The sequence below is a fragment of the Nyctereutes procyonoides genome, unplaced genomic scaffold (genome assembly GCF_905146905.1).
Source record: "Nyctereutes procyonoides isolate TBG_1078 unplaced genomic scaffold, NYPRO_anot_genome, whole genome shotgun sequence".
Lineage (NCBI taxonomy): Eukaryota > Metazoa > Chordata > Mammalia > Carnivora > Canidae > Nyctereutes > Nyctereutes procyonoides.
In genome coordinates, this window is record NW_026575130.1 from 10,134,628 (window position 1) to 10,158,445 (window position 23,818).

A 23,818-nucleotide genomic window follows, 5' to 3' on the forward strand; every position below is an offset into this window, starting at 1 on the left:
ATACAGTAAAAGTAAATAATCACTGCAAAGTTTAGAAGTCTGTGTCATCCACTGAGCCTACCTCCAAAATTCAGAGGCACAGAAGGACAATACAAGACCTGGTCATTTGGACAGGTGCCCTTTTCTCCAATTTCCATGACTGCTGGCCAGAAAACTAGAACAAGCTTGATGTTCACATATGTGAACATGCAAAGACTGATACAGAAAAAGAGGCCAACCAATTCCATCACCCAATTTCAGATATATTCCCTGAATTTCCCCCAACCTTATATATTACATGAATTATCCTTAATAAACTCACATCCTTTAGACGTGTATAATTGCAACCTTAATGACAAAAGAATCTCAGTGGTAAAAAACAGTGATATCACTCCCTTAAATTTTCCTTCTCTTAGAAAGGTTACTAGTATCCTGTATCTTTAGTTTGCTTTTCTCCTAAATTCCTATAGAGCTGCCTTTTAGATGTGCTGCCTCTGAAACATAGAAGTGATCATTTAATCATATTTTCCTTTTTATCCTTCTATACAGCACTGTTTTCACAATCTTCATCATGTCTTAGAAAAGTATTGGAAGAATCTGCTAACTTAATCTCCCTAGGTAGGATTGCAACTTGATGCACATGCAATCTTCAGGCTGGCTATACAATAAAACCTGGACTACTCCTGACAATCCACATCTTCCTGAATTTGGTCCTAAGAGTGTCCTGAAAATGGTGCCAAAACGAATTAAAGAGCGTTCCTAGTAGTCTTAGTTTCTTCATCTAAATATAAAATTAAACTAGATAAATTAGGATTTTTCATACTCTACTTCAGACACTTTTATTTCACTCTTCCCAATCTCAAGGAAGATTTTAAAAAGTATCACAGTAAGTGCCATCCATTCTTACTGTTGTTGCTCCTGGAGATGGTCTCTGCCTCAAGAAACTTCAAATCCAGTTGGAGATCCAAGGATACTATGTGAACTCAATAGAAGCCTATTTCTGACTGTCCTAAAATGAACCCCACAGACAATTACTACTAGAATGGCTATTCTCATTGGTGAAAACTGGTGCTCTCAGGGTGGAAGAAATGGTTTGTGATCCTCCAAAGGGCATTAAAATTTCACATAGGGAAGGGAGTCGTTTAGGAAAAAACTATCTAAAAAGGCAATAATGAAAAAAAAAAAAGAATCCAAAGGGCCCCCTCATTTGCTACTAATTGGATAAATGATCCAAAACAAATTACTTAACCCGAGTCCCACCTTGATAGAGCAACATCACCACTGGTTTTTTGCTTGCACAAACAGCTGCATACGGCCAGCATCTTCTCAGCCTTCGCTTCTCAACTTCCATGTTCCTTCCTCAAGGGGTGCTTCCCCAAACTTAGAAAGGTCTCCCCTCTTGTTCTTTCTCAGCACCACTGACCCACTTTCACAACTTGTGATTATATACTTGTTTTCTTGTTTTAATCGGGTGGCTGGCTCCCTGATTAGGCCGTAGGCTCCTGAGGGGAGAGACCATGTCTGTCTGTTCACAACTGCACACCCAGCCTAGCACAGAAGGGTGCTCTCTGCTTCTTGCCAAGCCCTCCTCCTTCAACCAACTTGTTTTCTCCTGATGTACTTAAGGATGTGCCAGCACCCTTCTCTGGAGATAAACCCCGAGAGACAGCCTTCCATATTGGCAACTCACTAACTCTTCCTTTCTTTTCAAGCCACCTCAAGGTCCCCCAGAACATCAACTGCCAGAAATTTTCCCAAGGGTCTTCAATCAATGATGAAAATCTTAATACAATTTTCAGAGTGTTTACAATAATAAACTTGACACTAAAGGGGGTGGATTAGGGAAGGAATGTGCATATTTTTTTTAAATGCAAGTTTGAATATCTAAAGGGTACATTTTACTCTCAAGGTGTCCAAGATTTTGGGTGCCTGGATGGCTCAGTGGGTTAAGTGTCTGCCTTTGGCTCAGCTCATGATCCCAGGGTCCCGGATAGAGCATGATGTTGGGCTCTCTGCTCAACAGGTAGTCTGCCTCTCCCTCTCCCTCTGCTTTTGCTCATGCTGTCCTCTCTCTCTCAAATAAATAAATAAAATCTTTTTTAAAAAAAACTATCCAAGATTTTAAAAGACTTTTCTTATTCTAGTGGCTGTTATCCTACCTTTGGGTGTATCAATAATTGAGCTGCTAATAGATGATACAATGGAATAGTCTAGGGTACACACCCAATCCTACTACATGCAGGGAAAAAAAAATCTCATGTGAACTACAGATGAGCATTTGTATTGGACAGAGGGAAATGAAACGAGATATGAGAAGTCATTTCAAATCAGAATAGCTAACATTTGGACATTAGTCCCTGAAAATAGCTCCCGTCTGTTTAGGAAGAGCCAGGTCAGGCATTATTACAGTAAAACAAATTTTAGTGAAAGGGAATCATTAAGATGAGAAATGTTTGTGTGTGTGTGTGTATACATGTGTGTATAAGTATACATGTGTCTTTCAAGATACCTCATGATATTTGGCAAGTTTTAAACTATTATTGGAGGAAGTAAAAGAAAAACACATTCATTTTTGTGTATATATGGATGTATACAATCCACATATGTATATCCATCTATAGCTATCTAAAAATATGTACATATATGTTATCTGGATTAAAACAAAAAAATACATAAAGTACTTCATTCCCTTAGTTTTCTTAGTTAAATGTGATCTTTAGGGGCACCTGGGTGGTTCAATCTGTTAAAAGTCTGGCTCTTAGCTTCAGCTCATGTCATGATCTAGGGTGCTGGGATCGACCCCACATCAGGCTCTGTGCTCGGTGGGGAGTTTGCTTGAGGATTCTCTCCCTGTCCTCTTCCCCTTGCTCTCGCTCTCTCAAATCTTTAAAAATTAAAAAATTAAATGTGGCCTCTTTTAGGGTAACCATAATTTAACATCCTAACCAGGCCAGTTCTGAGAGTGCAAGATAGCCTTACTAATAATTACACCAGGACAACAGTTATACACCAGGGCTATCCTGAGCAAACCAGGACACATGATCACTTTAATTCTAATAAAGTCCATGGAGGGGCCTCTGGGTGGCACAGTTGGTTAAGCATCTGTCTTTTGGTTTCAGCTTAGGTCATGATCTCAGGGCCATGAGATTAAGCCCCACATCAGCCTCCAAGCTCAGCGAGGAGTCCGCTAAAAGTTTCTCTCTCCCTCTCCTTCTGCCCCACCCCGTGCTCACATGAGCTCTCTGTCAAAAATGAATACAACTTAAAAAAAAAAAAGGTCCATGGAAAACTAAGATTTCATTAAATAAAAATCAGATGAACAATATTAAGATTTATATCCTCTAGTAAATTTTTTTAAAGATTTATTTATTTTTATTTATTTTTATTTATTTATTTGTTTTATTTATTTATTTATTTATTTATTTATTTATTTATTTATTTATTTATTTATTTATTTATTCAGAGAGAGAGGCAGAGACATGGCAGAGGGAGAAGCAGGCTCCATGCAGGAAGCCCGGCATGGAACTCGATCCTGGGTCTCCAGGATCACACCCCGGGCTGCAGGCGGCACTAAACCGCTGCACCAACGGGGCTGCCCTAGTAAAGTTTTTTTAAAAAGATTTAAAAATTTTAAAAGTCCACAAAAAATTTGGTCTTTATGGGACAACACCTCACTAGACAAAGAATATAAAGAATGAATAGTAAAGTATTAAACTAAGGACTTCATCTCTAAGAGGACCAGAAGCTTAAATTAATATCTTCTTTAGTTAAGAAAGCCAATTCTTTCTAAAAACATAAGCCAAAAAAAAGAAAAAAAGAAAACAAAAACAAACATAAGCCAACCCTATATAGATATTTCTGCACCACAGTCTTTAGTACCACTTAGTTATTTTTGTTACTAGGAAACATTTGCACAAAAACAAGACTTATATTCTCTTCTTGCTTCTATTCTTCCACCTAAAGGAATAATCCTCCATTATTAGCAAAGCACTTAATATCTCCACAGCAACTAGTATAATTGCGGTGTCGCAACAGGAGGATAATGAAGTGGAAAACAAAGTGATAGAAATACTGTAGAAAAAAATTTTCCACACAGCTCTGATGGGGAAAATAACCACAAGGAAAAAAAAAAAAGAGGAAACTTGCTGAAAAGAACCCTTTTGAGGTTGCTATAGTCAGTTGCCTTGAGGCCTGTAAGACGCGTAAGTACGCAATGGGGTAAAAGTGGTAAATTGTATGAAGTAATTGCAGATGACTTCACTCAAAGAATATGATGGTGGGGAAGAGATGTGGTTTCTGAAAGGGGAAATTATTTTCACAGGTGCTTCCAAGAAGGTACTAGGTATGAGTGAAAGAGGTAAGGAGAGAGGACCAGAAGGAGAGAGCGAAGCAAGGCTTCCAAAGCTGCCACTAGTAAGTGGTATGGGGGGGGGGAAGGAGAGGAGCCGAGGGGTGAGGGTGCAAACCAGGGCCAAAGCTACCCTCAGCCCAGCAAGACCACCATGTAAAAGGCAGAGAGCAGCAGACAGAATCTGAAAACCTGTGCTCTTCATTGGCCTCTGCCTGCCACAACACATGGGTAAGTAACACAAGCAAAAATGCAGTATTCAAAAATACTCCATGCATTAATTCAGAAAATACATATTGAATGTCTGCCTCGTGCTAGGAAATACAAAAAACAAAAACACAACTTATAAATTTTGCTGTTAAAGAACTCAGTCTTACAGAATCAGATTTCAACAGAAATCATGGTATGATTTAGGACATGGTAGCCCAGTGACAGAGAAAAGACCTCAGTACTGTGGAACAGAGAGATAACCCCTAGCCCGCAAAGATGATGTGGAGAAGTAGGGAAAGTTTCCTGCAGGAGATGCTGGAGGCCAATTCATTGGTGCCATAGTCACATCTCTAAAGAACAAGATCACCTAAAGAAATCCTCCATATTGCTAAACCCAATGAATACTTGTGTTCTCCTCTTCCTCAACTTCTCAAGAACTTACATCAGAACTGATGATGCCAACCTGCTCTAGACACACCATTTTTTTTAAAGATTTTATTTATTTATTCATGAGAGATACACAGAAAGAGAAAGAGAGGGGGAGAGAGAGAGAGAGAGAGAGAGAGAGGCAGAGACACAGGCAGAGGAAGAAACAGGCTTCATGCAGGGAGTCTGATGTGGGACTTGATCCCAGGACTCCAGGAGCACGCCCTGGGCCGAAGGCAGGCGCTAAACTGCCACCCAGGGATCCCTAGACGCCCGATTCTGCTGGTGTCAGAACACCCCTCTTCTGGTCCTCCTCCTGCCTCATTGGTTACTCCCTGGTCTCCTACATGAGCTCTCATGTCTGTTACTGCTTGGAGTCTGATCTCCTCCCTTCTCTGCCTATGAAATCTCCCGAGGTGACTGGAGATTCCCTGTAACTTTATATGCCACCACTCCCGTACTGAAAAACAGCTTTAACCCCGACCTCACACCTGAATGCAGGTCTCTTGGTCATTGCTGGCTATCTGACTCCTGTCTCCATTAGGAATGACTAACAGGCAACTCGAACAAACCCATGGCCAGGACACAACTCTATTTCCTACAATCCTCTCACCCACCACACATCTGGAAGTCCTGCTTGACTTCTACTCGCTCGTGTCACTCATCCAAACCTCACCACAAGTCTTATCAATTCTCCCTCCATCCCTCTCAAATCCATCCAGGACTCTCCCTCCCCAGCACAGCCACCCTACTGCTGGCTGCATCCTTCCTCATACAGTAGCTTCAAAACTGATCCTGCTTCTACTCTCATCCCCTTCTACTCCATTTTTTGTTCAGCAGCCCGAGGTCTGTTATAAATATAAATCAGATCATGCCTGCTCTTTCTTAGACCACTTCAGGACACCTCCTCACTGCATTTGCAAGAAGGCTCATTCTCCTTACAAAGTCTGCAAGCCCCACCCTGCCGGGTCTGGCCTCACTTCTGGCTTCCCCCCTCCTCTCCTGTGACCAACCACTCTCCTTCCCAGGCTGCCACACACACTCTTCCTCTTTACCCTCCTCCTTTACCCCCTACTGCAAGTCTTGCTGTTTCCAACAAACCTTTCCTGACTGATAGCACAGGCTTTCCCAGTCACTCCACAGTATGACCATGTTGCCTTTGAAGAACAGGTCCAACTCTGAACTTTATTTATTTATTGGTTTGACTTGTTTACATTGCTCAACCTCTCTTTTCAGCCTCTTCTCTCAACACATAAACTCAATCTCCACTAGGGTAGAAACCTTGACTACTGTTCACTGAATCCCTAGAATCAAGAATAAAGTCTAGAGCATGGCAAGTGCGCAAAACACTGTGTTGGATGCGTTAATTTCAGAAGGAATTGAGAAGGGCTTGGGACTATGTCTCAACCATCTGTGTTGTGGAGGTATTTGAATTAGTCAATATGTTTCTGAAACCCAAAGCAAACTTTCTTGAGAATTTCATGAGAACAGTGGCTTGTCCAGTAGCTGGGGAATTTTTTGCTATGAAATCCTCTGCTTTTAGTTATATTCCCTACACAGAATTGCATTCTTCCCTTCCTCCCACCCCTCCCTTCTCTCCCTCTCACTCTGTGCCTGTGTCTTCTATTCTAATCTCAAAGTTCCTGGCAGACAGTATTTGATATCAAGTAATGACTTCTGTCATCTAGGTTTTATAGTAGTCTCGCTTCTCAGATTGTTACCATCAGCTGAGATGTGGAAGGAACTGAGGAAGTGCATATACTAATGAGGAGCATTACGCATATAAATAGGGTAAGAGCAGGATGAAGACTGTGGCAGATAAATAGATCTGACAGTGAGGGGACACCAAGCCAGACATTGCACACATCTTATGGTATCACAGTTCACAAACCCCTATTAACAGTCATCTTTTCTGTAAGCTTGAGTCTAATTATCTAAATCTTTCTTTTGTAGGCCCAGGCACACCTCCTGACATCGAAATTCAAAAATTTATGTTACAGATAACTTTAGAGACATGTTCCACCTTACCATTCGGCTTTTTCACTCTTTCTAGCAAAAGGCACCAGAAACAGTTTTCTCTGGTGCTCACTCGGGCGATTCCATGACATCATTCAGTTTTTCTACAACACACCAGGGTCACTGGATGGCAACCATTAAAGAATTATCTTCAGCTTCACGGAGGGTGTTGCTGCTTAAGGATAAACCTAGCCAGAGCTGCACTGCCCAGTGGAGTAGCTGCCAGCCACACGTGACCACGGAGCACTTGCAGAGTGTCAATCCATGCAGAGATGTGCTGTGAGCACAGAACATATACCAGATTTCAAAGATTTAGAAGAAATGCATAAACATGTCAAGAATTTTTATATTGATCATAATTGATAACATTTTTATGTCAGTTAAAAGGTTGAAATTAATTTCACCTTTTTTTTTAACTTTCTGTAAAAAAAAAAATGTGGCCGTTGGAAAACTCAAATTGTGTATGTGACTATTATGTGGGGCTCATATATATTTCTATTAGACAACCTTGGGTTCTTAACGGATGGTTACTTCCAGGGGAGGGAGCAGGTCATCACATTGGTCCCAGGTCTGGTCTTTGCCCAGAAACTCTTTCATCAGTTCACCCAGGAAAGAGGTTGGGAACTGATTCATACTAATGGGAGATGCAGCAGAAAACACCAATCTATTAACTTATCAATGATGGCTAGGAGGTAGGATAGATACCTTCTGGTACTAGCAAAGGTTAGTAGGCCTCTTACATAACCTAGACAACCTCATTCTGCTATAGAGATATTGACAGGAAAAAGCAAACTATTAACCAGGAATTACTTGATGAGGATAAAATGCAAGCAAATGAGTCAAGAGTTGTATAAGAACATTGCATCCCCCGGGCCAGGACTCAAGAAGTTCTTAGAGAACCTAGAAAAAATCTCCCAGAGCATTTTAGAATACAGACTGAAACGCTCTTTCCCCCACATTGTTTTTTCCAAATCTTCATTTATAAGAGGAAATCAATCCTATTTTTTATATATCTATAATTTCCCATCCAAATCTAAAAAGGGTATATTTAAAGGAAATACAAATATGAAAATGTCCTATTTCTGTGGTCTTACGAGTTTCTAATTTTTAAAGTATTTTTACATAAGGCAGTCTCTTCCCCCTAGAAACTGCCAAATATAATATTTATGCCATCCAGGTAATTTTCCACCCATATTTCTTTAAAATTATTTTTAAAAATCTTACATGAGCTTTCATTTTTTAATACAGGGAAATACTCAAGATTTTATTCCTTACACTGCTATTTCTACATTGTACAAAGGAGAGACCCTCAATTAATGGAAGTTGTCTCCCAGCTACAAGGTAAGATTATTGGAGGATTCCTTTAAAAAAAAAAGTAACCTCATCCATTAAAGTTATTATTTTTAATTTCAATAATTATTGCTTCAACTCCAAGATATCACCACTTGGGAGGCCTATAACCCTCTGGATACTTATTACAGATGATCCAATGAACAAAACCGTCTTTTATTTAATTCATTATAGTTTGGAAAGTCCTTGCATAGATATGTCCCTGCTCTCAGAGAATTCATATTAACATTGCTATATAAGCAAAGAGTAAATTTTAAAAAACTAAAGGGAATCTGGAATCAAAGCTCAAGTGATAATACCCACCACATCTGGACTATCATCTTACCCCCCAAGCAAATGCAGGGTGATGAGGACCACTATGTGCAATGCAGAGCCACATTTCTGCCCAGCAGCTCTGATGGAAAAAGGCCCAAAGTGGTGCAACTTGCTCCAAAACCCATGGTTTTTTTTTTTTTTTTTTTTTCTGAAACCTTGGTACTTACTGCTGTTTTAAACATCTGCTAGGTGTAAAAAATGATGTCATTTATCAAAATGAATTGTCAAAAGTTAACTCCTCTACCCCTAAAGTGGTTAATTTTGCATGTAAAACAGGATAGCCCCCCAAATGTAAACAACACTTGCTACACCTGATATGCTCATAACAATAAATCAACAGATTAATAAACAGCTTTCCCAGGGCTGGCCTAAGGAACAGATCCAAATGCAGATTGTTCTGGTAACTCTATTAGTCTCCTTTTGCTACGGTAACAAGTTACCAAAAATTTAGTGGCTTAAACAACACACATTTATTTTCTTACAGTTCTGGAGGTCAGAAGTACAAAATGAGTTGCACTGGGCTAGAATCCAAGTGTCAGCAGGGCTGCATTCCTTTTTGGAAGCCATAAGGGAGAACCTATTTCCCTGTCTTTTCAAGCTCCTAGAAACTGCATACATTCCTTGGCTCGTGGCCCCCCCCCTTCCATCTTCAAAGCCAGCAATGGTCCTCTGAGTTTTTTCAACTCAAAGTTCTACTAGTTCTGACCCTCTGGTTCTGACTCTTGAGCTCCTCTTTTTCACTGTGTCCAACCTGACAATCCAGGCGAATCTCTGCACGGTAACATCAGCAGACGAGCAACCTTAATTCCCTCTTGCCGTATAATATAAGGGATACACAGATTCTGGGGATTAGGATGTGAAACCTTTGAGGGGCCATTTTTCTGCCTACCACCATCTCCAATACTAATTGGAAAACAGTCAATGAAACCTCACATGTACAAGCTACTCTCCCCCAGTAGGACTCTCAACTATTTTATAATAGGTGAAAGCTCTAAAACTTAAAAAATAAGTATCATTAGAGTAGCAGGTATAAGACTGCAGATCATCTCCTTGCTGAGCTGAGTGCACCAATCAGGGAAATGGAAGAATTCACCTCTTTCCCAGACTCAGCACCAAACCTGACCAAACACTCAGGAATTTTCAGAGAAAAACATTTGAGGGGCGTCTGGGTGGCTCAAGTGCGTTAAGCATCTGCCTTCAGCTCAGGTCACAATCTTGGGGTTCTGGGATAGAGCCCTGCATTGGGCTCCCTGCTCAGTGGGGAGTCTGCTTCTCCCTCTCCCTCTGCCCCTCCCCCAAATAAATAAAATCTTAAAAAAAGAAGATTGACAATACCACATTGAAAATTAAGCATCGCCATCTTTCAATACTGATACTGAAATATAGGACCTGGTTTAATCCTCCACATAGTAAATCACAGGGATTTGATGGCATGTTTGGACAGGTGTGATGTTTAAGTTGTGAGATACATCCTAGATTCTACAACCAACAGTTTGGTGGTTTGACTCTGCGGCCAAACTGTCTGCTTTCAAAACCCAACTCTGCCTTGTACCAGCTGTGTGACCTTAGGCAAGTGACTTAATCTTTCTGTCTTGAAAGGTCATCTTTAAAATGGGGACAATAAAACGCACCTCAGAGTGTCTGGAGGAGAAGTAAATAAGTTATAAGTGCTCAGAAAAAAATCCTGGCAAATACTGAGTGCTTTAAGTGTTTGGTAAATACAATTTTAAGTGTTCCTTCTTGGTGCTTATAACTGGCCAAACTATATTCCACTATTAGTGTATTTTTCAGCACTAATCAATCCATCAAAGAGGGATATATTCCTATACACACACACATATAATTTAAATAAAAACAATACCCTCTCTTACTATTAAAGTTTGGTAGCTACTGGGGTGGTCACAACTGGACCTTAAACAACTTGCAGAACAAATGCAAATATCAGAAAACACTAGCAGCTGTGTGAAATAAACCGTCTCAGGGCCTCCTAAAGAAAGACTCACAGCATCGGGGAAGACAGTGGGGTCTGTGATTCTTAATGGCCCCAGGCATTTTCTGGGACAGTGGTGTTCATGGTACAATACCCCTCAGAAGGCTGAGCTCTGTAAGGCACAGTAACAGTTGTGCTACATTAACGCTCGCAGCATCTGCTGAGAGGGCTGGCATATTGTGATTGCTGCTTTGAAAGCTTTTCAGCATTCACAGCTGATGTTATACACTTCTTACAAAAGTTCTTGAATTCAATGGCAGTGTACAAACAACTTCAATGATTTTATTTTAACCCCCATAAGAAGGATGAGGGAAGGGTAAAGGACAGGACCCTACCAATATAGGCATGATGTGACAAATGGCTATTCTATTATAAAAGAAATAAGAAATCATTTGATTTTTGAGATAATCAGATTGAACATTTTGTTTTAAAAGTTAGAGATGTAGGGATCCCTGGGTGGCACAGCGGTTTGGCGCCTGCCTTTGGCCCAGGGCGCGATCCGGGAGACCCTGGATCGAATCCCACGTCGGGCTCCCGGTGCATGGAGCCTGCTTCTCCCTCTGCCTGTGTCTCTGCCTCTCTCTCTCTCTCTGTGTGACTATCATAAATAAATGTAAAAAAAAAAAAAAAGTTAGAGATGTAGCCTGTATGCAAAAAATAAATAAATAAATAATGAAAGCTAAGCCATTGAGTAGGTATATGAACCAAGCATTACCCTCAGTGTTTTACTCACAAAGTTCCATAGGTCTTATGGTCACTTTATGAAGTAAATATTTTATTCCCTTTTTACAGCCAGGAAATGGAGGTTTATCTAAGGAAGCTGCCCAAGGTCACCTAGTGGGGAGCAGGGGTGTTGGGACCCACAACATCCCACTTCCTCCCCGATGAGTGTGTCTTTCTTTAGGAAGCCCTGAGACCTTATATTTCATACAGCTGCTACTGTTTTCTCAGATTTGCATTTGCCCAGGTGGGCCTAACCCTATGTGTGTTCATCCCTCTGGCTACTTCATGATCTTAAAGCAGCACAGACCAGATAAGTATCCCAGAAGATGGGGTAGTAAACATACAATCCCATATAAAAACATATTATCCGCCCCCAAACTGCCATATCTTCAAAGTCAGTGGGAAGATTACAGAAAGTCTTGAGGGATACCAGGCAGTGCATGGCATTAGAATCATCTGGCCCTCACTTCAAACCCTTGCTCTACTTCCTACCAGCTCTGCAGTCTTGAGTATGTTAACCTTTCTAAAAATGGTTTCCCTACCTCCACAGTGGAGAGCACACAGTTTCTATTTTGCAGGTCAGTCTGAAGATGAAGAGAGGTTCTAATATAGATTTTAAAATACTATCTCAGAGTCTCTCCCATTATTTAACCATTACTATTTTACCGGATTACCTCCGGCTTCTGGGTGTGATAAAGCTTGGAGGACCAGTTCTGTTTTAAAGGTTTGGCTTCATGGTCAACTACTGCCACAAGCATTTTCCTGAGAGGTCTCCACTTCTCTTTGGAGATGGACTGCCATCTAAAGGTATGCCTCCAAGGCACCTCAATTAGTTAAGTGGTCCATGATCCAAAACCATGTATTCTTGCTTTGCCCCACTTCTCTACCCCTAAATGAAAACTCATTCCTTTACATTTTATGTAGATGTTAGATCAGAATTACCTATTTAAAGTAATTCTTAACCCTGTCCAGTGGAGAGTGTGTTAAGAGGTGTCTTCCCAGGATGGATCTCATCAGTGTAACAGACCAAAGAAGGCCTCTGACACACGTTTTCACGCCTGCCAGGCCAGCCCCTCCAGGATCACACAGGACCCCAGTTCCAAGAGGAGGAGTCAATCCCCAGTAGCCTCAGGATTGGGTATGATCCTCCAGAGGGCATAGAGTTGCCTCTGGCACATTCCCATCCTTGCTTCTGCAATGGTCTTTCCGCCTTCAGGGCTCCTCCTCCTTTCAGTTCCTTCCTATTTGTGAAAAAGCTTTTCAAGAATTTAATTCTTGGGGATCCCTGGGTGGCTCAGCGGTTTAGCGCCTGCCTTTGGCCCAGGATGTGATTCTGGAGTCCCGGGATCGAGTCCCTCATCAGGCTCCCTGCATGTAGCCTGCTTCTCCCTCTGCCTGTCTCTGCCTCTCGCTCTGTGTCTCTCATGAATAAATAAATAAAATCTTAAAAAAAAAGTTTAATTCTTACCATGTATTTTACATTTCTAATCATCTTAATAAAAAGAGCTAATTAAATTCCAGGGGGTAGACACACATCCCCCAATTCTCCATAAATAGGATACTTCTAGTTCCACAGCTTCTGTTGGATAGCAATTTGCCTTTATTCAGCTACTCATTGAGACTTTCTAGAAGTGAGTACTGCTAGGATAAACATAAGAGTCAAAGATGCTGGAAGGTGGGTATCTCACTTCCTTCTCAAGTCTGCCTAAGGCTAGCCCTGACAACTGGGCAGCTTTCTTTCCACAGGTGAAAGGTATCACATAAATGAACCTGGGCGCAAGCACTACCAGAGAAGTGATATTTACCTGAAGGGGCCCTTCCAGACTCTTTCACCTGATTTGACTTTTAGTAGCTGGCTGTCTTTTCTGCCACTCTTGCTTTGAATTTGTTACCTTTCATTTCCTTTCATCCCCTCCTCTTTAACAATTTCCATATGTGGTTTTATTTTTTTTTTTACCAGTATGGAGGGGTATATTGAAAGAAAAGATGTACATACAGAACACTCAATCCATTTGGTGCTTCTTTTTTAAAAAAATCTATGACTGTGCCAAGTTTGGTTTGAAAGTCTTAAGTGATGTGATCAAACTAACAAAACTGTACACCTGAATCTTAAATGAGAAGCAAATCATCAAATTAGAGTTTGGTAATAGGGAAAACCAATCCACAAATAACAGCTTACCCTTTGTACACTTGAGCACAAGTAGGAGACGGGGCGGGGGAGAGGAAGGACAGAGGGAGACAGCAAAGCAGACACCTTGCTGAGCAGAGAGCCTGATGTGTGGCTCAGTCCCAGAACCCAGGGATCATGACCTGAGCCTAAGACAGATGCTTAACTGATTGAACCACCCAGGCACCCTCCCTTTTATACTTTCATTCTATTACCTGTTTCTTTACATTCTGCTTTAAATTACAAATTGTTGTTAGCAATTAATAAATAGAACTAAGTTTCTGTACAAAGAAGGTAAACTGACCACTACTCATAATCCAACATCCTTTATCAAAACCGTGAGGATAAAGTAACCAGCCCTGGAAATGGAAATACAAACCCAAACCAAATTTAAATTTTGACTCAGGGTAGCAAAGAAGGTATGATATTATAATAAAACTTGAGGATCCTTAAATGAAGAAATGCTTTATACCTATAATGGAAATTTATTGCACTTCCATTAAATCAACCCCAAAATGTCTTACCAATGATATGCTTTTCAAGAGATCAAACAACAAACGCATAAGGTTTTTAAAAAGGTGACCTATTTAAAAGTGATGGAGCTTGGTCTAAACCTAGTGTAGTTATAAATCTGCTAAATGCAATGTCTGAAGTTTTTAATTTGTCCATCTTACTGGGTACTCAAGAGGCAAACTGTAGAAGAATTTCTTTTAGAGAGCTACCTGGCAAAATTATCATTCCTCCATTCTGCTCTATTTGCCCACAAAAGTTTAGCTTTATGGCTAAGAACAAAATGCAAGGCCAAATATCTCTTTAAGAAAGCCTGTGTGTTCTGTTTTCATCAGATAAATCCCTTGCGTAATGAGCTACTGACCTATTGTGCAGCTCCACAGAGAATGTTGATCCTATTGCTGAAATCTTATGAGAAACACTAAAGGAACACAAATTCAAACTCTTACATTTTAAAGAGAAAGTTTTCTAATTCTGAGTAAGAATGGTAAAAAAAAAAAAAGGCAGCTACTTTAAACATTATAATTCATTTTTTAAAAAGATTTTATTTATTCATGAAAGACACACACAGAGAGAGGCACAGACTTAGGCAGAGGGAGAAGCAGGCTCCCTGTGGGAAGCCCAATGCGGAACTCGATCCCAGGACCCTGGGATCACGACCTGAGCCAAAGGCGGATGCTCAACCACTGAGCCACCTAGGTGCCCTATAATTTACTTTTTAAAATGCAAAATTACTAAAATCATCATGGATATAGACTTAGATATAGCTAGAAGGATACTTACTGCAGAGTTGCTTAAAATAGTAAAACTGGAAACAAACTGTCCCAAAACAAGGGCCTGGTTCAGTTGGGATGCAGCCATATAATAGAGAACTATAAAAGCTGCTGTATAGGAGTATTTTAGTGATAAAGATGTCCATATCTGGATGAAAAAAACAAGTTAGAAAACAGTGTGTAGGAAACAAACTCAGTTATGTAGAGAATGACTTTCTAGCAGTGCAGCTTCAGAAAAGTTATTTCTCCAAATCAGTGTTCTTAATACATGTTAGCTTTCTGTGTCGTATGTTTTTACAGAGGTGAAAAATAATTTGAGGATAGAACATTAAGTGATTTTCTGGGTGACTGCTGGTTTGTTTAATCTGTACTTTTAAACTTCCATAAATAATATACTACTTATTATATGGGGAAAATGTAATAAATTGGAATATTCTCACACAGTGATTATCTTCTCAAAAATCTACCACAGTGCTTTGCTCACAGTAAATAAATGTTGGCTTAGCTGAATTTACCCTTCAGATCACATTTAAGCAAGTTTGTTCTGGGGTTCATTTAGATTATTTTAATGGGGGCATCTGGTTGGCTCAGTTGGTTAAGTGTCTGCCTTCGGCTCAGTTCATGATCCCAGAGTCCTGGGATCAAGCCCCGTATTAGGCTCACTGCTCAGTGAGGAGTCTGCTTCACCCTCTCTTTATGCCTTTCCCCCTAGCTTGTGCTCTCCCACTCGCTCATGCTCGCTTGCTCTTTCTTTCTCTCAAATAAATAAATAAAATCTTTAAAAACACACTTCTCTTAATGGTCTAACTTATCTCTAATATTTTTATTGGGCAAAGCAAGGCATATTTGCATTGTTCAGCCTCATAAGAATGTATGAGCCCCAATTCACAGGAGGAAGCCTACTCACTTCTGGTTTCCTCCCAATTCCCCATCCTTTCCGCCTTTTTTGCCCCCCCCCCCATCATCAAGGTGAGGGGCGCGCTCTACTGGACTGGAAGCTTCAAGGACAGTTACAAAATCTTCATGTTAGCATCACTAGTACCTACTGTAGTGGCTAGAATATAGTAGCTTCTCACTAAATGTTTAACAACTGAATGAAGTGAATAAATGTCTGATAGTTCAGGTTAGAGGCTTCAATTCCTCCATAAGAGAACTAAGTAAAGGTGGGTAGGCTACTCTCATCCAAAACTGTCTAAAATTCTCAGTAATTGTCACTTTCTCCCAAAAAAACCCTCAAAGTATCACTTCTTTAAAAAAGAAAGTTCCCATTTGTATTCCATTGTATATTTTAATAGATGTAAGATTATTTCTATTTTGCCCCATATTTTGTTTAAAGTCCTCCCCAATTTCCAGAGTTTAAGTCACGTGCTCAAATATGGCAAGTAAGTTACCACCCGGATAGCCTCAGGCCTCCTGGATTCCAAAGCCCCCAAGACCTTTCCACATCAGGTGGTGTTAAAAACCTGTGACCTTTAACCCTAAAAGCTGTTGTAGATATGGTTAAGAACAAATCTTTCCAATAACAGCCAAGCAAATACTTCCTATCCTTCCAAATAGTTCCTCGGGCTTTTGTAAGATCCCAGGAGAAGAGAAACTGAGGCCAGGAGGCAGCAACCCAAAGGTGTCCAGTATTTCCCTCCAGGTTCCTAAGTCAACCGGCTTTACTTAAAAATGAAAACTAAAGAAACCAAATTAAATATTAACTCGTAAAACAACACTTCAACCAGAAGACTACTGTGAGGTAAGACAAGGGACAAATCAAGGAAAGGACTATAAAAAGGAAATTTTGTACTGCCTATTTGGAGAAAAAAAAAAAAAAGGTTATGGTTAGAGTTTTCCATCTGTCCAGTCTTCCTGCAAATTCTAGGTTTGTCACTTTTCACTGGTTGCTCCGACTCAGTTTAAACAGCAATCGACAGTTCCAGTGAAACGGGGTGGCAACCAAAAGCCTTTCAGGTATCCACAACGAAATGCTTATTAACTTCCTGAAGATCCAAGGAACTTGCCAAAGGATTTCCCAGGCTGAACCTCAGCCCACCAGGTTTATAGGCAGGAAATTTTGTGGACATTAATTGGTTGTCACCCATGCCAGCTCTGGAATACACCATCATTTATATGTAAACAGTTATAATTTGTTGGGGTCTGCTTTGTGCCAGACACTATGAGAGTAATGAGGGTTTTAAAGCGAGAGAGACCTATCATCTGTAGTTACAGTCCCATTTTACTGAGTCAATGTTTAACAGAACTTAGAACCTACCGTTAATAGATGAGACTAAGAGTGACGCCAAGGATTTGCAAAGTTCACATTCAAAATCCATGCCCAACCTAGAGTCACTGCACAGTCGACGCTCTTCAAAATGTAGCATAAACGTCAAAACGTTTTGAGGTCATATTAGAGCAGACAAGATGAAACGGAAGAACGGCAAAGATTGAAAATAGAAATAAAAGATCACAGCACATCCGAGTTGTTTCAAGAGGTGGCCGCGGGTTATTGACGACGATCCGGATCTGGGAGGGGTAGACGGGTCCATGCCCACCCATCCGCGCGGAGAAGCCAACCCTCCCTTCTTGAGCGGAGTGGCTCGGGGATGCCAAGGTTTGAGGGTGGGCAGCCCAGGGCTGGACTCCTGCTGTTCACACATCGTCAGTAAGTGGCTCTCGGAAGAGAGCAAGACCGTCCCTCCTCCACCTTCTGAACTTCAGTCCTGCCCTCCCGAGTGGCTCTGGACAAGGTATGGTTTAATCTGGGTCCTTTCCACGCCAGGACCGAGTTACCCCGAAAAATGGTTGCAAATGAATGAGACGAAAGCTCAGCGCAAGGAGACTCAGCCACGCATCCAACCCCTTCCCCGGCAACACGCACCAAGGATGCCCTGGGGCGGGCGGGGCGCGCGGGGGCCGAATTAGAGCCACGTCCGCGCTCGCCACCCACCTTCCCCCTCCCCGCGCGGCGCCCGGCGCGCGCTCCTCTGCCCAGTCCCCCCCACCCCCTCCGCGCCGGCCCCTCCGGGCGCTCCTTACCGCTCCCAGCTGGGGCTCCCGCCGCTGCCAGCCCGGAGGCACCGGCGCCCAGGCGGGGACGCGGCCGGGGGACGGAGCCCGCCGCCGCAGCCACCCCCCGCCCCCCGCACCGAAGCCGCCAGAAAGTTTGCTGGGGGGGTCTGTCCGTGCGCGCGCGGCCCCGCTCTGCCGCTGCTGCCGCTGCCTCCCGCGGCCGCCGCCCCCGAGGCCGCTGCCCGCGGCGCTGCAGCACGGCCGGGCTCGGCGGCCGAGGACGGCTCGGTGCGCGCCGAGGGCGGGGTCTCCCCGCCCGCTCGGCCCGCGGCGCGGCGCGGCGCGGCGCTCGGTGTTTACCGCGGCCCGGCAGCCCGCTCTCCCCGCCCGCCGCCCTGCGCGCTCCTGACATCATTCATTCTCGCACACCCTCGCCCGCCCACTCCATTCCAAACAGTGACTCACCCGGCCGGGTGGCGGCGGCACCCGCTCCCCCGCTGCCGTGGCTGTCCAAGGCGCCGAGCAGAGCTCGACAAACCGGTGCGACTTCTTAAGGAGAAACCCCAGCCGACCCTCCCCGGGCTCAGCCACTAAAGGTGCAGGGAAGGAGGGGCTTGGCAGGCAGGGCCGATTGGCTCCCGGCGGCGAGCCCCAGGGCCCGGAGCAGACCTCCTGCACCCGTGGCCGAGCTCAATCTGGGGAAAGTTCTTTGGGTGCCACTCCCGGCAACTTTTAAGGATGAGGCCGGGAAGGGATCACCCTCCCCCCGTCCCCCGCGCCCACACCTTGCCTTATTCAGGAACTGCTTCCTGACTTGGGCGTGGGTGGGCTTGGGGACGTCAGCGGTTATTCCGAGGGTGTTTGCCCAGGCCTGCGTCGCAGAGGTGGGGTTCCAAACCTCCCGGGGTGGCCTGGCAGGGTTAGTCCGGTGGATGGCTAACTCTAGGTGTGAGCTGGAAGGGTGCTCCAAGTTAATGAGACTAATAATACTTTCCCTTCGGTGACTAACTACCATGTCATTCGTCCTGTTAATTGATTTGCTTCTCTTTAAGGACAAGCGACCGTAACCAAAATAAACAGTTGAAAGAGTAGTTCTTTGCTCAAGTGAACGTTGCGCTCTTCCGCAGCTTTTGGAGCACAGGGCGCTGGGGCCTGTGGTTTCTTTGATGAGCTCAGCAGTTATGTTTTTAGAAGGGTGTTGCCTCCTTAAAAAATGGTCAAGGCTCTAGGTTTCTTGGAGTTGCTATTCATACACCTGCTGGGCAGTTTTCAAAGTAAACAAGGTCAGTCTCAGATTCTAACTAGGATGAATTAGAATGTGGCCAAACCTTGATTGAATTTAAATGACGATTATTTTATGTTTGTTTTCTACTTCTGGACAGGGTAATGATTGGTAATGATTAGAATTTGCACTGGCATGTGGGTGATTCTATATAATAAAACAAAAATAATCCAGAGGCATCTCTAGGTGCCTATTGCAGAAATCATGAAAGTAAACAACCCTTTATCTATGGTAATTAAAAACCACTATAATAAAAAAATATGCAGGGCAGTACCAAAGCACGTAAGTATAAGAGGCCACAACAGAAGTTTCCCCCAAAAGAAGAGGCTCCCAAAATTAATCAAAGGTTTGGCATCACTGCGGTGAAAATGCACTCATTTAAAGCTACAGAAAAGTAAGGGGCACCTGGGCGGCTCAGTCGGTTCAGCCTTCCAACTCTGGTTTCAGCTCAGGTCATGGTCTAGGGGTTGTGGGATGGAGCTCCTGCTCCAGTTCTGCTCAGTTCTTCTCAGGGAGTCTGCTTGAGATTCTCTCTCCTTCTCCCTCTGCTTCTGCCAATGCCCTGTTCTCTCTTTTTCTCTCTCAAATAAATAAATAAATCTTAAAAAAAAAAAAAAAACTACAGAAAGGTAAGAACCCAGAAAAGAACACCAACAATTGAAGTTTATTTTCCTTGGGTTCATCTTTCCTTTTCAGTAGGAGTTCATGTTCAATTTTACAAAGCCTAGGCATCTTGCCCAGAGGACAATAGCAAATAGATTGGTTTGCTGGGATGCAGTCAAAGTAAATGGATATTCAAACCAACATTTTTTTTTGTAGAGAATCACAGACCTAATCAGAAGCTTGAATATCCCGTCAGTTGGTAACACAAAGGGACTGCATTCTAATGCATAGCCACAGGCAAGTTTGGGTGAATATCCTATAAGGTTCAAGTATTTGGACATTATGGAGAGAAGTATAAATAAAGTTTTCTACAGTTCTCAAAAAATGACGTTGTGGGCTTTTGGGCCTATGCACAAGGGTGAAATAAAAAAGCTCAGAACAAAGCCTGACATCCTGCTGTCTTACTATATGAAGTAAATCTTGCAGCTCCATCTGGGGAGGGCCCCTCTATGTATGGAAGGCTGTTTTTTTGTTGTTGTTTTGTTTTGTTTTGTTTTTAAAGATTTACGTATTTATTCATGAGAGACACAGACTGAAGGAGAGAGAGGCAGAGACATAGGCAGAGGGAGAAGCAGGCTCTCCACAGGAGCCCGATGCAGGACTCGATCCTGGATCCCAGGATCATGACCTAAGCCAAAGGTTCACCCAACTGCTGAACCACGGGGCATCCCATGTATGGTAGGCTGTTTAATGGATAGTTCTGGATTTGTGGTTATTAATGTGCCTTGGTTTAAATATTATGAAATAAATAATTAGGTCATTTTATTATTCACTTAAATATTCTCCAGTAAATGTAATGGTATAATTGTGATTGAGTTGCATGAACTTTTTACATTTTATTCATTGTTAACATATGAGAAAGCAAGTTACTCATCTTAATTTCTATGTTGTGAAAAATAGTAACTTGTCCTTCTCACAGAAAGAGATTTTTTTTTAACTTTTTGTTCTTACAATGTATCAAAGTTTCCTAAGTACTAGATTTAGTCACCTTCCAAAAATTATAGTTGCTGAATGCTTTACGGGAGAGAGCTGGCCAGTGTGTTCTTGTCGATTTTTTCTAAACCAATGCATAGTGTAAATATCATTTTATAGATATTTCTTTGTTATGATAAAACATACTGATTGTTAGGGAAACATTTGTAGTACTTAACTCCTTATAATAACTCCTACTTTGGACATAACCTAAATAATTGACTCAATCAACAATGGTTATTGAGTTCCTACTTTGTGCCCATGCTGCTTATCTAAGAATCACCATGTGCATCTTCTAAACATCAGTCTCACAATGGAAAGTTTTCTTTAAAATTTTTTGCATAAGAATGTTTATTGCAGCATTATTTATGATTTTTTCCAGGGTCCAGTGTAGTGCCTGGCATGTAGTATTCAATGAGTGAAATAAACAAATGAACAAAACAAACCAATAGTGAAGTAACTCCATGTTATGGGAAATTATGTAGGCAATAAAATAAAACAATCCCATAGGCTCTGACTTTAGAAAACTGTCCTTGTTGGGATGCGTGGGTGGCAAAATTGGTTAAGTGTCTGACTCTTGATTTTGGCTCAGGTCATGATCTCAGGGTTGTGAGATCAAGCCCAGGGTTGGGCTCTGTGCTCACCACAGGGTCTGCTTAAAATTCTCTCTCCCTCTGCCTCTCCTGTTGGTTTATGTGCTTTCTCTCTATCTGAAATAAATCAAGGAAGGAAGGAAGGAAGGAAGGAAGGAAGGAAGGAAGGAAGGAAGGAAGGAAGGAAGGAAGGAGAAAGGAAAGAAAGAAAGAAAGAAAGAAAGAAAGAAAGAAAGAAAGAAAGAAAGAAAGAAAGAAAGAAAGAAAGAAAAAGAAAAGAAAGAAAGAAAGAAAAACTGTCCTTATTAGTGACAAATATAAGCAGTGAAGGAGCAGAGGGAAAATACACACAGCAGACACACACCTTTTTTGGCAAACACCACTCCCGTGAAAAAAATCCAGAACCAAACTATATTACCTCTTGACAATGAGATACAGAAGGGCAGAGTGTGAAGAAGAAGCTTGTACTTTTGGACTATTTTTCTATGAAAACCTGTATTTTTGAAATTAAAAATAGCAACATAAGCAACATTAGAACTTAAGAAGACAGTACTAGGAGTTCATGACATAGGAGGTTTATAGTCTCATTGGAGAGACAATGATAGCCAGAACAACTAGAGAATAAGGCTGTTCACCTTCTGGATTTGGAATTTAGATGCTCATTTTTGCCAGGCCCATCCAGACCAAACACCTGTGATTTATTGAGTACTTATTATATGCCAGGGACTAAGCTGTATTATCTCATTTAATCCTTTAACCAATGATATGAGGTAGGTACTCAAAATCTCCTCCTCTTCATAGGAGGTAACCAAAGATAAGAGAGATTATTATTCTCCTAAAATCACATTGAAGTAAGTGATATCACTAGGGCATAAAACCAGTACTTCTGACTTCAAAGAGCATAGTTTTTTGTTGTTTGTTTGTTTGTTTGTTTTGAGACAGAGAGAGAGCACAAGGGCACATGCATAGGGAGGGAGGGCAGAGGGAGGGGGAGAAGCAGACTCCCTGATGAGCACAGAAAGCCCAATGTGGGGCTCCATCCTGGAATGCTGAGACCATGACATAAGTGGAACTGGAGATATAAATTTTAGAATAGTCAGCATGGGAAAGATAATGAGGAAGCCACTGGGAAAAAAATGAGACGGCCTGGAAATAGGGTCCAGAGTAAAAAGAAAAGAGGTCCAAGAAAGGGCCCAACATTAAAGGGTTGGCGAAGGAGAACACTGCAGATGGGCCTGAAATCACAAAACTAGGGGGAGGGGAAACTAGGAGAATGAAGTGTTAAGGAAATTGAGGAGGAACAGCTCCTCCACCACAGGAGGGAAAAGGGCAAAAAAGCAGCATGGGAATCACGTTTGTAGACTGCTTCTAGGAAGTTAAAATTCTTGCTCTCCATGCTTCCATTTTTCTGTGAGTTTGGAGGTATGTATCAGTTTTCACTTGCTGCTGTAACAAATTACAAACTTACTAGCTTGAAACAACACAAAGTATTAGCTCACCATTCTGCAGGTCAGTAGTCCTCCAGATTCTGCTGGTTTCTCAGCTCTGGGTTTCACCAGGACTGAAATCAAGGTGTCGACAAGCAGGGCTCTTATCAGTAGTCTCTGGCAAGCTTCCAGATCCATTCAGGCTGTTAGCAGAATCCAGTTCCCTCTCGCTGCAGGATCAAGGTCTCTGTGTTGCTCTGCTGGCTGTCAACTGGGAGCCACCTTTGATAGCTAGAGGCTGTCCCAGAGCCAGCTAGAGGATGTCCCAGAGCCAGCAACGGAGTGTGGAATCCTTCTCACAACTGGAATCTTTCTGACTTCTTGTCCTGCTGCATCTCTTTGCCTCAGCTAGAGAAATTTCCCTGCTTTAAAAGGACTTGTGTGACTACATTGGGCCCACCTGGATAATTCAAGCTACTCTTTCTATAGTAAAGCCCATAATGTTAATCACATCTACAAAGTCCCTTTTGCCATGTGACCTAACATGTTCCAGGAATTAGGGTGTGGACATCTCTGGGGGCCCATTCTGCAGACCACAAGGTGACATCGTCAACTGAGAGTAAGGAAGTGGGAGCGGTGGGTGATTTTAGAAAGAATGAAAACAGTTTAAAGTAGTCACACTGAAGAATAAGAATGTGAAGTGACTAGGGGCGCCTGGGTGGCTCAACCTGTTAAGCATCTGCCTTGGGCTCAGGTCAGGATCCGGGAGTCCTGGAACCGAGCCTCGCCTTGGGCTCCCTGCTCAGCAGGGGAGTCTGCTTCTCTCTCTCCCTCTGCTCATCACCCTGTTCCTTCTCTCTCTTGCTCACTCTCTCTCAAATAAATAAAATCTTTTATTTAATTTTTTAAATATTTTTTTGATTATTTATTTATTTATTCATGAGAGACAGACAGAGAGAGAGAGAGAGAGAGAGAGAGCCAGAGACACAGGCAGATGGAGAAGCAGGCTCCATGCAGGGAGCCCAATACGGGACTTGATCCCAGGACTCCAGGATCATGCCCTGGGTGGAAGGCAGGCTC

At 42.3% G+C, this 23,818-nt stretch overlaps 1 protein-coding gene across 13 annotated transcripts in view; it reads right to left on the minus strand.

The window, feature by feature from the left end:
• SGMS2 (sphingomyelin synthase 2) overlaps positions 1 to 23,248 on the minus strand; it is an 88,869-nt gene extending 65,621 nt beyond the window's left edge. For 8 of the 13 annotated variants that reach the window (XM_055342383.1, XM_055342381.1, XM_055342378.1 and 5 more), the window contains exon 1: positions 17,829 to 18,080. The gene's annotated coding sequence lies outside the window, so the exon portion shown is untranslated. Of the gene's footprint in view, positions 1 to 17,064; positions 17,082 to 17,828; positions 18,081 to 18,266; positions 18,413 to 22,810 lie in introns of those variants that run through there. The other 5 variants (XM_055342382.1, XM_055342379.1, XM_055342372.1 and 2 more) reach the window with 3 other exon arrangements.
• Between the last annotated feature and the right edge of the window lie 570 nt (positions 23,249 to 23,818).